The sequence below is a fragment of the Aphidius gifuensis genome, linkage group LG2, assembly GCF_014905175.1.
Source record: "Aphidius gifuensis isolate YNYX2018 linkage group LG2, ASM1490517v1, whole genome shotgun sequence".
Taxonomy (NCBI): domain Eukaryota; kingdom Metazoa; phylum Arthropoda; class Insecta; order Hymenoptera; family Braconidae; genus Aphidius; species Aphidius gifuensis.
The window spans coordinates 3033605-3047375 of NC_057789.1; the positions used below are offsets into that span (position 1 = coordinate 3033605).

At 22.5% G+C, this 13771-nt stretch overlaps 1 protein-coding gene across 1 annotated transcript in view; it reads left to right on the forward strand.

Moving 5' to 3' along the window:
- Positions 1-2961: 2961 nt before the first annotated feature.
- The window catches only part of LOC122848339 (lachesin-like), a 75624-nt gene continuing 64814 nt past the window's right edge, over positions 2962-13771 (forward strand). The window contains exon 1 of the mRNA XM_044146336.1: positions 2962-3022. The gene's annotated coding sequence lies outside the window, so the exon portion shown is untranslated. The remainder of the gene's footprint in view (positions 3023-13771) is intronic.

Here is a 13771-nt window from a genome sequence, read left to right on the forward strand (position 1 = left end):
TCAATTTGCATTGATCTATTTCTCATTGCTATTAATTGGAAATTATTAAATATTTATTACGAAAAAATGCATTTTATTCTAAAATGTAAATTTTTTTGTTATTATTATATATTGCAAAATTACGTAATTGGCATGTTTTTTTTTTTTATTATATAAAATATTTTATTATATTAAGAAAATAATAACACCAGCGTGTGATAATAAATTTCTCATATGAAAATAAAACAATTTTAAATGAATTTAAAAAAAAACAAACTACAGAAGCTTTCAAGTCTGTAGACCCTTGAAAATATATTTTTTATTAGTTTTAGTAAATTAGTACATATTGATCATTATTGTAAATATACATCTGCGTGATAAATACAGTTTTCCGTATTTATCATAAATGAATAAAAATAATTATTTTGATTTATTTGATGAATTTATTACCACCTTGCGGTTACGTGCATTTTTTGTTTACTATAGTATGTAAACTTTACGTTTATACTGATTACGTATGTAATCTTTAAGGAAAGTCTTTTAAAAATTTGCAAATAACCAATATTTACAACAATGACGATACATATATTATTTTATTTTTTTCAAGGATTTGTAAATAATTTTTATAATGATCTAATTATTCAAAAAAACAAAAAAAAAACAAACAATCGTCAATTTATTCAAGTAATTTAAAAAATAAACTAATGTTATTAATATATATTTACAATAAAGCACATTTATCTATGTCGAAAGATTTTTATGATATATTATTTTTTAATTTTAATTTTATATTTTCCAACTAAAGTACTCATATATTTTTAATTGATGAAAGATTTAAATTTTAATTCAACAATCGTTAGTGAATATTAATAATTTTGCATAATCGTTTGCTGATTTTGATCAAGAAATAATTTTAGTCTCTCATAATTTGTGGCTAACAATTTTTATATGATCGATTATTCATTAATGTTTCTTTCGAAATGAATTTAATGTTACCCTGTTCATTATATTTACTCGTTAACAAAGCTACATCACAAAAAAATATTGCGACAACAGATTATTCGACCAAAGTAATATATAAATTATTTAAAATTATCAAAAGAGTTACTCAAATACATCATGAATAGCTAAATCATTGTTAAATAGTTAAATTCTATATTTAATGAAATATTAGTTACAAAGTTTATAGTTTTTAGTTTTCAGACTTTTTATTAAATAATTAACAATAAAATAATAATAGGATTATTAATAACAGTTGTTTTTTTTTTATTGCATTAGCTAAGCACTAATTATTTACATAGTTTATTTTAACTACTTTCGTAGTTATTAATTAAAAATATATTTATCAGCTAAATAAAATAAATATTAAATTTTATTTTCTACTTTTCAACACGTGTTTTAATATAAATTTTTATATGAACATTGAACATATTTACAAAATCATATTATTGTTTATATATAAATCGTGTTCAATTTTAGTAAAATAATTTTTTTTTTTATTATATAATCCGTTGGTTTGTTTCGTGACAGAAATATCTGGAAGCGTATTACTCTTGAATGTTCATAACGTCAAAATATTATTAGTATTTTACGAACAACGATTGTTTGATGATAAATTGCTATCACATTTACGAAAAGCTTCATTGTCCGTATAATATTGAACGTTAGAATTGGAAGATTAACCTCTGGACCATATATATATATGGATGCTAAGATTTCTAGCCAAGTAACTCGTCTCTCTTTTTTTTCTCTCTCTTACCTTCTTATATTATATCTAATAAAGTTACCGTACTTCATTGATGTAAATTTTGAGAACGAGCCATTCTACCAATAAATCAAAAACTTTAATCATAACGTAAAATTTCTACCACTATAACAATTCAAATTTTCAAATACGCATTTACACAAAATGTCTTATTATTTAAAATAATTGACTAGAAACATTTAAATGATAAACATCTGTTTAAAGATATAACAAACAAAATAAAAATAAAATTAATTTTGTTCCATTTCTATTAAAGTTTCATTGAAATTATATTTATTTATTCATTAAAATAGTAATAATAATAATTCCAAAAAAATACAAATAAAATAAAGTTAAATATTTATTTGAAAGCTATAAAAACGATAAAAGCAATTTTTAAGTCAACATATGAAATGATTAAGTATCAAGAAAGCCGTCATTTTAGATCAATTCAAAACCCTCATAAAAGCTCTTATCTTTGATTATACTTTTACAACACTTTTCTTCTGTCATTTACTTTTATTTTTACAATTTTTTTTTTTTATATATTTATATGTGTGTCCACAAACAGTATGAAAAGCTCTATTATCTCTTTTCAAGGTATATTTATATACAAAGTAACCATGCTAACAGGTTTTATATCATGTTTAATATATCATTGATTCCCGTCGATCATTGATGGTTTTGTCAATGTAAGCTTCATCTTTTTGTATATATACAAAATCATAATATATTTTTTTATACTTTGATATTTTATTAAACTGATCAAAGATCCTTTCATCTATATTTTTCGTTATTTAAAAAATTTATTTTGATGTAAGTTTGTGCTTTTTTTTTTATTATAAATTCATAATACATTTATATATTTTTTTTTCCATTAAGAACTCAATGGAATTATTGTTTGTTTATTAATTGTACATATGCGTATTTTCTTTTGATTTTAAAATATAAAATTTGTACTAATAGTTTTTTATTTTCTTTTAATATTCATACCTTAATATTAATTTTTCTAGAATTATTATTATTATTATTATTATACTATATAAACAAACAAGTTTTGTTCTTCCATAAAAATTAATTATTTCAGGTATTTTGTTTGTTTATTTATTTATTTATTTATTCATTTATTTTTATATATGACGAGAGTTTTTTTATGTATACCTATATATATATATATTTTTTTTGTGTGTTCATTCAACCTCTTTGTTAATTTATCACGCTTTATAATTACAGGAAAAGTCAGTGGTATAAATTTGTGTACACGTCGAGTGGGAGAAGAGAATTGTCAGCAGACGCTTGGTAAGTTATTATCCTTTTTTTATAAAATTTTATTCACACAGCTATTTAGCGAAAATCTTGAGGGCTCTTTTTTCATTTAATTTTTTTAATTTTCAAGTACAACACTGAATACTATTATTATTATTATTTAATTTTGGTTTTTTCATTTAAAATAATTATGTTTGATAATAATAATTTTTATATTTCATATTATTTTCCTTGACTTATATTGAATTAAATTTATAATTTATATTATTGTCGGAATGTTATCATATTTGCACAATTTTTTGTGTCAATTAATTTTAACAGTCGTGTGATAACATCGATGCGATAAATAATCACAAGAGTTTGCATAAATTGTGATTATAAAAATTGACATGAAATGTTGTAAAAATTAAAAATCGTTTTTGTAAAATATTTGACAAATAGCCTTGAATATTGAGTAAATATTTGAACATAAAATAAAATGATTTTTTTAAAAATGAATATATATTTTTTGCGGTTGTAATAAAATACAAACTATCCAGCAAAAATACACGTAAGCCTAAAGAATTCTTTTGGCTAAAACTTTTGCTCGGAAAAACTTTATACCTGATTCTCCGCTTTTCAAGTGTTGAGAAAGAGAGAGAGAGAAGTAAATGAAAAAATAAAATAAAAAGGTGTATATAAAAATATTTTCTCGCTGACGCAACTTTCGCAAGCAAATCGATATCTTGACTTTTATAAAGATTTGCATGGGTCAGTTATTTTATTTTTCTTTAATAATTAATAATAGTTTAATTAGAAAATTAAATAAATAAAATTCTCAGAACCTTTTGTATTTTTTTTTTTTTTCATTTACTGCTTTTACATTTATATCCCGGTCAGATAAATACTTGCACGTATTTTAAATATTTTTTTCTATAAAAATTCAGATTCAATTTTGAAACTCACATCTTCAGCTTTGTCATTATTATTATTATCAGTTTATAACATAGACTTTATGTAAATACAAATGATAAAAACATGTTAGAAAAATATTTAAATGTAAATATATTTTTACATTTTATGTACACAGTATTAAACATTTTAACAAACAAATATTTATATACACAACAATGAGCATCTTGTTTATTGTTCTATTAAAAAAAATTATTTCATAATTATGCATGTAAGCATAATTATTATAACCGGATAAAATTATTTGAAAAAATAAAAAAATCTACATGTTAAATTATTTTAAAAGTTTCAAATAATTTTTCAACTAAATTTACTAAAACTTGTTGTTTCAATAATTTGCTGATAAAATCATAAAAAATTGTTTTAAAAATTATTAAATATATCAATATTATTTTTGTAAAAATATTTGAAATGTTATACTTGATAATTTGTTGATGTAGTTAACGATTATTTGAAAATGAAATATGAAAATCATAAACCTTTCGTTTACTCAAGTTACTGCTAGAATAAATATATAAAACTTGCACATCATATGAGTACATATTGAAACAGACATAAATATATATATGAACTTTTCTTTAAAAATTGTTTGAACAACGCGTACGAGTAAGTCCATGTTGAGATTATTTCATTGAAGTACGTGACCAGAGTGTTAAAGCCCTAAAACCATCATCTTGTTTTGAGATAAAGGGCATAAGAGTTGTTGTAATGCGCACGAATACTATACGACATCTCGTGAAATGTCCTGTCATGCTTCGTCGATTTTGTCAATAATGTTTCATCCAAGTCAGAGTAATTTACTGCATCCTTTACTTTATATATAGATAGAGATTTACGTTCATCAAGCTTGCCTCTCAAAACTATAAATAAAATGATAAAAATATTTTAATAAAAATAATTAAAATTGAAAATAAAAAATTCAATTATAAAATAAAAAAATAATAAATAGAAAAAAAAAATATTCATGATTCTCGTTCGTTTTTAAATTCAATATGTTTATTTTTATTTTTACAATTTCAATATAACAATGATGGAAAAAAAATTTATCTGCCGTCTCAATCAGACGAAATGTGTATATATCTTGATTTGGCGACAACGCGCGGGAAACGCCAATAGAGCAACTAAATATTTATTGGATTCAGTTCCGATGCAATAAATATATATATGTGTGTGATTCAAACGATGACAAATTCATCGAATAGAGTGCGCAATTGATTAACGTAGAATATTTTATTTTTGACCATACACAGATGAGATAATTCAAAAATCAAAGCTAAATTTTCTATACGTAATGAAAAATAAATTAAAAAAAAATAATATATCATTTTATATGGATATGTATAAATTAAAAAATAATTTGTTTGTATTTATTTATGCATAAAAATAATAATTTATATGATTTTATAAATTTTTATTTATGGATAAATAAAATATATATAAAAAATCATGTAAAATAAAATATAAATTTGATTTTTATATTTTACACTTTTTTTTATTTATTTTTATTAACAAATAACAGAAGGATTAAAATTCCAGTATAATGGAAAAAATAAAAAAATACGATCAAAGTTGAGTGTTAAAAGCTTGAAATTTGTGAATTTTGTGTAGATAGTTATTTCACGGGCAGATGACTGGCTTGTTTTTCACTTTGAATGATGTGGCTTTGCACAAGCATTGAAAAGAGATAAAAAAAAAAAAAAAAAAGTAAAGAGAAGTATACTAGACAACCGGGTAGATGGTCAGAGGGGGAGTTAAAAGTGATAATGAAAGCAAAGAACGAGTCACCAAAGACTAAAGATATACTGAGTCAAAGAGAATAATTCTCATTTTGAGCGACAGTAAAAGAGGTTATGTTGTGTTTTACATTTTGTAGGTTGATGTATTTTCACTAAGTAAACCGTATGATTTATGCTTAAATGCTTTAGAATAATCTGAGAATTTATTTATTTTTTGCTGGCTTTTATTTACGAGATTTTAGTTTATATCCTTGTATTATTATAAAGAAAATATTTAAAAGTGATTTCATGATCTCTATAAAAAATTATGGAATAAAGAAATAAACTAAAAATTTATGATCATTAATAATTCGATGGGTTTGACACAATTTTTTTTTTTTTTTTTTATGTGGTGACATCAATATGTGATCAATAAAAATTATCTGTCTATAGTATGATATAATTTTTACTTGCTGATGATATCATGTGGATGAAATCAAACGCTTTTAAAAAATGATATAATTGCGATAAATTTGCCCAAGTATGGATCTTATTGCTCTTGTCATCTCTCTATACTTTTGAACTTTTATTTATTAAATTATATCATGTCCAGCTTAATTGATGAAACTCAATATCGTTTACAATTTTCCGATAATTCTTCAGTATCGATATAATATGCTAGAATTTTGTTGAGAATAAAATTATATTCAAGGTAAAATACTTTGTAGGTATCAGAACATTATTTAACATTTAAAATCAATCGTTTTACAAATTGCTATATACAATTTAACAAAATAATCAAGATAGTATAATAATATTATTTTTGAGTTTTTTAAATCCAACTATATCAGTTTACTGACTTAAACCATCATCGACCGTCTTTCACTGTCGAGCACTTTATGCTTTATGTCATTTTCAAGATTTCAATGTTATTTTTTTTCTAGTAACGGAATGAGGAATTTTTTCGAAAATTTACAGGATAATAGAAGAAAAGTTTCTCATTAATTTGGCCACAAAAAATCCCGGTAGAATATTTTTTTTTCCAGAATTATAAATTTAGCAAGTCAAATAGCACTATTATGTCATTTCTAAAATTCCGATGTTATTTTTTTTCTACCCTCTTTGACAGTCTTCAACGCTCATTGACTGTCGTATTTGGCAGTAAACAGATTAATATACATTTCAAAATTATGTTTTGACTAGTCAGTATAATTAAAATTGCATACACATGTCGATATTTTAAAATATAGAATGAACACATTTCAAATATATACCTGTGGGCTGTGCGCAATAATATATACTAAATAGTCAACCGCATTTCATTAAATTCATTACTTCATGTTAATTCATTCATATCTATATGTATTTTATGGATATATAGAAAAATTGGAAGTCTCAAAATTTTACCAATGGTCGGTGTGATATAATAATTTATCGTTGCAAATGTCCATTTCATCAATATGCTTTAGGGCAAAGAGAGTTTGGTGTTATTGCCGTTAGATATAGCATAGCAGTATGTGATTCGAGCCAAAAACGATATATATCCGTCTACGCATCAGCTCTCGAGGGAATACGTTACCATATTTTTTATATCAGTCACAACGTTATAAGTAACGGGGCTAATGACTTTCCTATAAAACGCAACTGCTGACGCGACAAAGCCTGGTTAACTATGATAAAAAAAAATAAAATAAAAGAGAAAAAAAATTGAAAAAATAAAAAAAAAACAATGAAAAATGATATCACTGCGTGTGTAGGTAATTTTTTAACTATCGATCAATTTTTTTAAGTTGCGATACTTATGATTTTTAAATAATAATATAATCTATAAATATTTTTTATACTCCAAAAACAAAAGTTTACTTTGTGTAATGACTGGCTATTTGAAAACAAACTGTATTTTTTTAATTTAAAATTAATTTTGTTGGTCTTTCGACTGATGATGGTAATTAGAATTAAATAGACAAAAGAACGTGAAGCTGTATTTACATACACGTACATTTGAAACAATTGAATAGTTTAGTTGTGGACACACAAAAGGTCCATCATTATTAATGAATAAAAGTGTAAATAAATTATTTGAAAAACATTCCTCTGTATGATAAAAAATTCATTGAGATTTTGAGAAGTTGTTGGGTATTATTTTCGTGGGGAAAAGAAGAATATCTTGCAACTTTTTTTGGTGAAACAAAATTATGATGAATCTATTATTTATTGAGTAATGTATTAGAAGAAAATATAAAAAATATAGTCTGTCACCAAAGTGATTGAAGGTGAATTTAATGTTATACTAAAACATCTCAAGGTATCAAACTGCTACAGTGGATAATGTTTCTCTTCCATCTTATTTGCCCTGATTGTATATACGAGAGCATTCATTCCAAGCGTGACCAAAGTCGCGGTGGATATATTATACTTCAGCAAGGTGCCCGGTTACAATATATACACTCAAATAGTGTTAACCATATATATACTGTACAATACAATGTGTATTTTAGCAAGAGCTACGATTCATTATTGACCCTTTAACCGACGGAGCGTAGCGTTTACCACTTGTGAGGTCGACGCGCCCAGTCACTTTTCATTTTTTTTTATATTTTTTTCACCATTTTTTTTTCTTATATTCAAGTGACGTAAGTTATTTCCCAATTATCAGAAACTCATGCTGACTTTTTCACGATTTTTTTCGTATTAAATATACTGCCTTCTTACAAAAATAAAAAAACTAAAAATTACGAAAGCAAAAATAATAGCCTATTAATGGCAAGCAAAATAAAATAAAAAAAATTCAATAAATTACAATCTTTATTATTCATAAATTATGCATGTATTTTTAAATCAATTTTTCGAGTGAAAATATTTATTTTTATTTAACAAAAATATATTTAAAGAAAACATATTTTTTATGTTTTTTTTTTCGTGGCCTTTTTTTTGTTTTTATTGTTAAATTTCTAATCAAATGAAAAAAAATTAATTGAATTGTGAAGTTAGTGTCGAGGTGATTCAAATTATACCAACATGATTTTATACGTCAATCATTAGTAAATAGAGTCGACGATTAAATTTAACGAGCCCTCCACAGTCTCGTTCGAAATAACGAAAAATACGTTAAAAATTTCTTTAATTTTTCGACTTATTTTTTTGTTAATATCTTTATTACCTATCAGTGTTGAATTTTGTATTTTTAATTCTACAGAATATTAATTAAATTAAATAAATCATTCAATGAATTTTGGTAAATTGGAAATTATACTAAAACTTTGTAATTATTTATAATTAAAGTAAAAAGTTATCTTGATTTATTTTTTATAAAATTCAGAAGCTTATAAAGTTGTTGATGAATTTTTATTAATTATAAAAAAATATTAATTTAAAATGTAATAATTATTTCGTTTCAATAATTGACATTATACTACGAAAAGTTTAACTTTTGAAATAATTATTACCCATGAGTATTTGTTGTACTTTGAAAATTTACCGGGAGCTTTCGTTTGTATATTTAATTTGATGGCTTACATATTTCCCGATATACAAACTTACCTTAGATTATTATTTCTGTTATAAATAAAATAAAAATAAAAAAATCTCAATAATTAAAACAAACAAAATTTCAATTTAAAAACGTTATTCGGTTTTTTAAAAAACAGAAAAAAAACGAAACTAAATGAATAATTTTCATTTGAGTTTTTTACAGTCTACATATATGAAACAAAATATATTTACACTGTGGGATATATTTTTTTATTTCGAAAAAAATATTTGTTCAAAAGGCTAAAATATTTTTTCATCGTAATCCGTAATAATAACCATTGATTTTTTTTTTTCGTGTATAGTAAAAGAATAAAAATTGTCACGCCTATTTTTATTGGTTTTTTGCCTTTTTTCAGTTGAAATTTTTTTTCAATCAAGGTCAATTAAAATTATGTTTGTTTTATATTTTTATTTTTAAACATTAAGTGGACAATATATTTATCAAAATTTATCTAATATGCATTATGCTAGTTTAAATTTCTACTGTAGTAAAATTGTGAACCGAGTTTTTTGTCTGAATGTAAATACCTTCATTATTATTCGAGTACTCCGCATGAAATTTTCGCAATTTAAATTTTTCTCTTTTATTTTTATTGAATCAGCTCGTTGGGAAAATCACTAAACAGAGCATTGTTGTATTTTCCAACCCTAAAAAAAAATATATATATAGACAATTCTCTAAGATACATTGTTTTTTTTTTTTTTATTTTTTTGTTAAACCGTTATACAGTGATAAAATGAATCAAGTAAAAAAAAACTTGATGGCACTTCAATTATAGAATTTTTCAGCTGATTGAAGATGATTCGAGAGTTAAAATTTTACCATGAATTTTTTCTTGTAAAATAAAAGAAAGATAATACAACAACTATCGATTTGCACGAGTTAAATAAATTTCAAGTTTAATAATTTATCCTTACACATTAAGCTAAACAATAAACAATATTTTTTTATATAAATTTAAATACATTTTCATCATTTGAAAGTTGAGTTATTGTTTTATTATATTTATATTGTTTCAATTATTATGGAGTTATTGTTTATTGTACATGGAAATAATTCAATTCAGCATAGATGTTATACGACAGTCTAATTATATGAGTTACTTTACAGTTGAGCAATATTCTCGAGGGCAATTAGACACTGTTGACAAACCCAATTTGGAAAATGTAACTTTGAGGTAGGTAGGCTCGTATATATGTAAACCTCGACATTGACTAAGTGAGTGTACACCTATGGGGTTGTAGAAATTAACTAGTAGATGATGGGCACTCGCGAACCTTTCTCTTCGATACATAAATTTAGTCTATTTTAGTACATCAATCAAGTACTAAGTGCTGTTTACAGTTAACAACTTGTAATAACAAAAGAAAAAAAAAATATTATCTAACTCTACATTGTAATAATATAAATACAAAAAATTAAAAATAGCTTAACAAGTTAATTTAAAGTTTGAGTTAAAAACGTGATATGAAAATTAAATTTGTGTAAACTCAATAGGGTCTTATTTTGATGTGAATCCTTTGGAGAATATTAAAAGTATGTTAAGATGAGAAAGAGCAAAGTTATATATTTTGTTAGACAGAAATATACACACAATGTGCAACCTTAAGGTTAGTTTGGTTTTGTAAAATTCTTGTTCAACATATATAACGAGGTTAAACTATGGAATGCAAGGGGTAGCTTTCACTAAAACGTGTGTCAGTACCATCAACGTCACTCGGTTATACATATACATATATATTCCTTTACAGTATTATACGAAAACTAACGTTTTGACCCTTCAAACGATACAAACGACTTTGACGCTGTCAATGTTCATACATATATGGCACTGCTTATACTGATATTGCCTTTGTTGGTCGATACGATTCAACTCATAATACACTACTATATTCAATATCCGTCAATTCAAATTATACACTCACGAATTATCCGATAATCGATAACCAATAATAAACAAGCTAGAATATTATTTTAAAAAATATAAAGGTATTTATTTATTTTTTTTTTTTCCCTTTTATTTAAATCTTTTTTAATATGTATTTTATTTGAACATGAAAATAAATAAAATTCATGTATTTTCTGATAATATTTATTGAATTTTTTTCATTATTATGAAGTAAACAGTAGTTGATGAAAAAAAGACAATCAGCAATGTGCAAGTGGATATTAATTCTTGGAATAATAAATTTTAGATTATTTAAAAAGTTTAATTATATATTTTTTACAATGTTTAATTAATATCAAATCAATTTACTTTTACAAAATAATTTTGTGGAATTTTTTAAATTATTTATTTTAAGCTGAACTGAATACAAATTTTACAATGGATTTTTTTGAATACGTTATATTTATCAAATTATTTGTAAAAAAAAGTATTTGGTTTCATGGAAAACTGTTATTTATTATTTGAAAAAATTGCATTGAAAAATATTTTTTATATTATTTTCATTTGATTTAAATTAAATTTATACAAAGGTGGTTAACATATTGCTAAAATGGCTGACTAAATATTGACTATATTCACTTGATGGTTAAAATTTAATTTTGACGAAATAATGATGTTGCTGTCAATAACACAAAAAATAAATTTTTTTCTTATTTTTGTAAAACATCATTCCGCTTTTTGTTTGTTTATTTATTTATTTGTTTTTTTTTTTATTGTATCGTTAAAGAATGTTTTGAAATTGCAGGCATTTTTTTATGACTATTTGTGTGATTTTTAGTAAGCCATTATTATAGAATCGAATTGAAAATAAATTGAAAATGTTTTATTATAATATAAACTCTTTGTGTCATTTGATATATGAAAACTTCAAATTTTCCAGTAAAATTATTTAGTAATCAAGAGAATTAAAATTTTAGGAAATAAATAAAAAAAAATAAATAAATATATATTTTTAAATTTCATATATAAAAAATATTAATTTACAAAGTTTATAAAAAAATTCTTTGATAGATATAAATATATAATCTTCACGTTAGATTTTAATTCATGAGAATACTCATATAGTATATATTTCATAAAAATTGAAAGAGTCGAAGTGATACAACATTTTAATTTTTTTCTCAAATGTTTAATTTCAATATTACTCCGCTTATACAGTAGAATAATTTTGTTACGTAGCTGAAATTTTTTTTTTTTTCTTTATTTGTTGTTCAATTGATAATTTTCATTTTTAAAAACGAATTTGCATATATTTAAATAAATTTTCAAACCGCAGAGTAAAGTTGATGAGTATGAAAAAATTTTGACTGTTCATATTGTTTTTTTTTTTTTTTTTTTTATCACCATAGCCTGAGGTATTGCTGAATGAAGCGTATATTTTTTACGTTCATAGGTATTGTTTTAGTTGAATCATACTAGCCGTATATATACCTATATTAAAAAAAAAAAAAGAAAATAGAGATTTTGTAAACAATTTTCTTTTGTAAAATTATATATAGTTTTTTCAAGATTTTACGAGCTGTATATAAATAAAATATGGAATAACTTACAACTGTTGTTTTCAATTCTACCATAAATTTTTTTTATATGAATAAATATTATATAAATAAATAGTATCAATTTTTTTCTATCTTTATTCGTTGAAAATCAATATTCAAAGTAAATAAATAAACGAAAAAAAATGAATTAAAATTGAAAATATTCTAATTAATTTTTTCAATCATTTCATAAATTTTTTTTTTTATCATGCGTCCGTTAAATATATTTATAATAACACTGTGCTAATCATTGAAAATTCAATTATAAATTATTTTTACAAACCAAAAATATTCATTATTGATAAAAAAAAAGCATTTATATTATTAAAATTTTTTTGTATATTTAAAAATTAATTTAAAAAAAAATTTGGAATTATTTTCATACGATGACCTTAATTTTATGAATAATTATAAAAATAATTTCGTATTGATTTTATTTTTTTTTTTTAATATTTATATTCTTCCACTTAAATAATTTGAATATAATTCTAAAAATAAATATTTTCATAATATTGTTAATCAAAAAATGAATAATATTATCAAAAAATAAACTCTACCAATTTATTTAATATAAAATTCAATTTATTTAATTTTATATTCCAAAAATAACAAAAAAATTTATATTTAATTTGCGCGAGTAAGTTATTTTTCAAAATTTTAAAATAAAATTACATAACGTGAGTGAAAATTTCACAGTGACTATAATAATACTTGACAATTACTTTACTATATTTTTTTTTATTCCATCCACCCGTCAGCATTTTTTTACGACATTATATATTTTTATAAATTATTATTATATAAATTAAAAACATAGAAATATCAAATTTCATTAAATCCATATAATCTCTCTGAATGAAAAAATATAATCATACATTTTAATTACACACTTTGTTCTATTAAAATACAATAATTAACTTTTTCAAACTTTCAGATTAAATAATGAATAAAAAAAAAATTAATTAAATAGTAATAACATTTAATTACAACAATTTAAAAGTTTGATAATCATTTTAATATTCAATCAATTGATTTATACATGGTTTATATATTTTAAATTAACATACAAAATAATTAATATATTAAATTTAAATTACT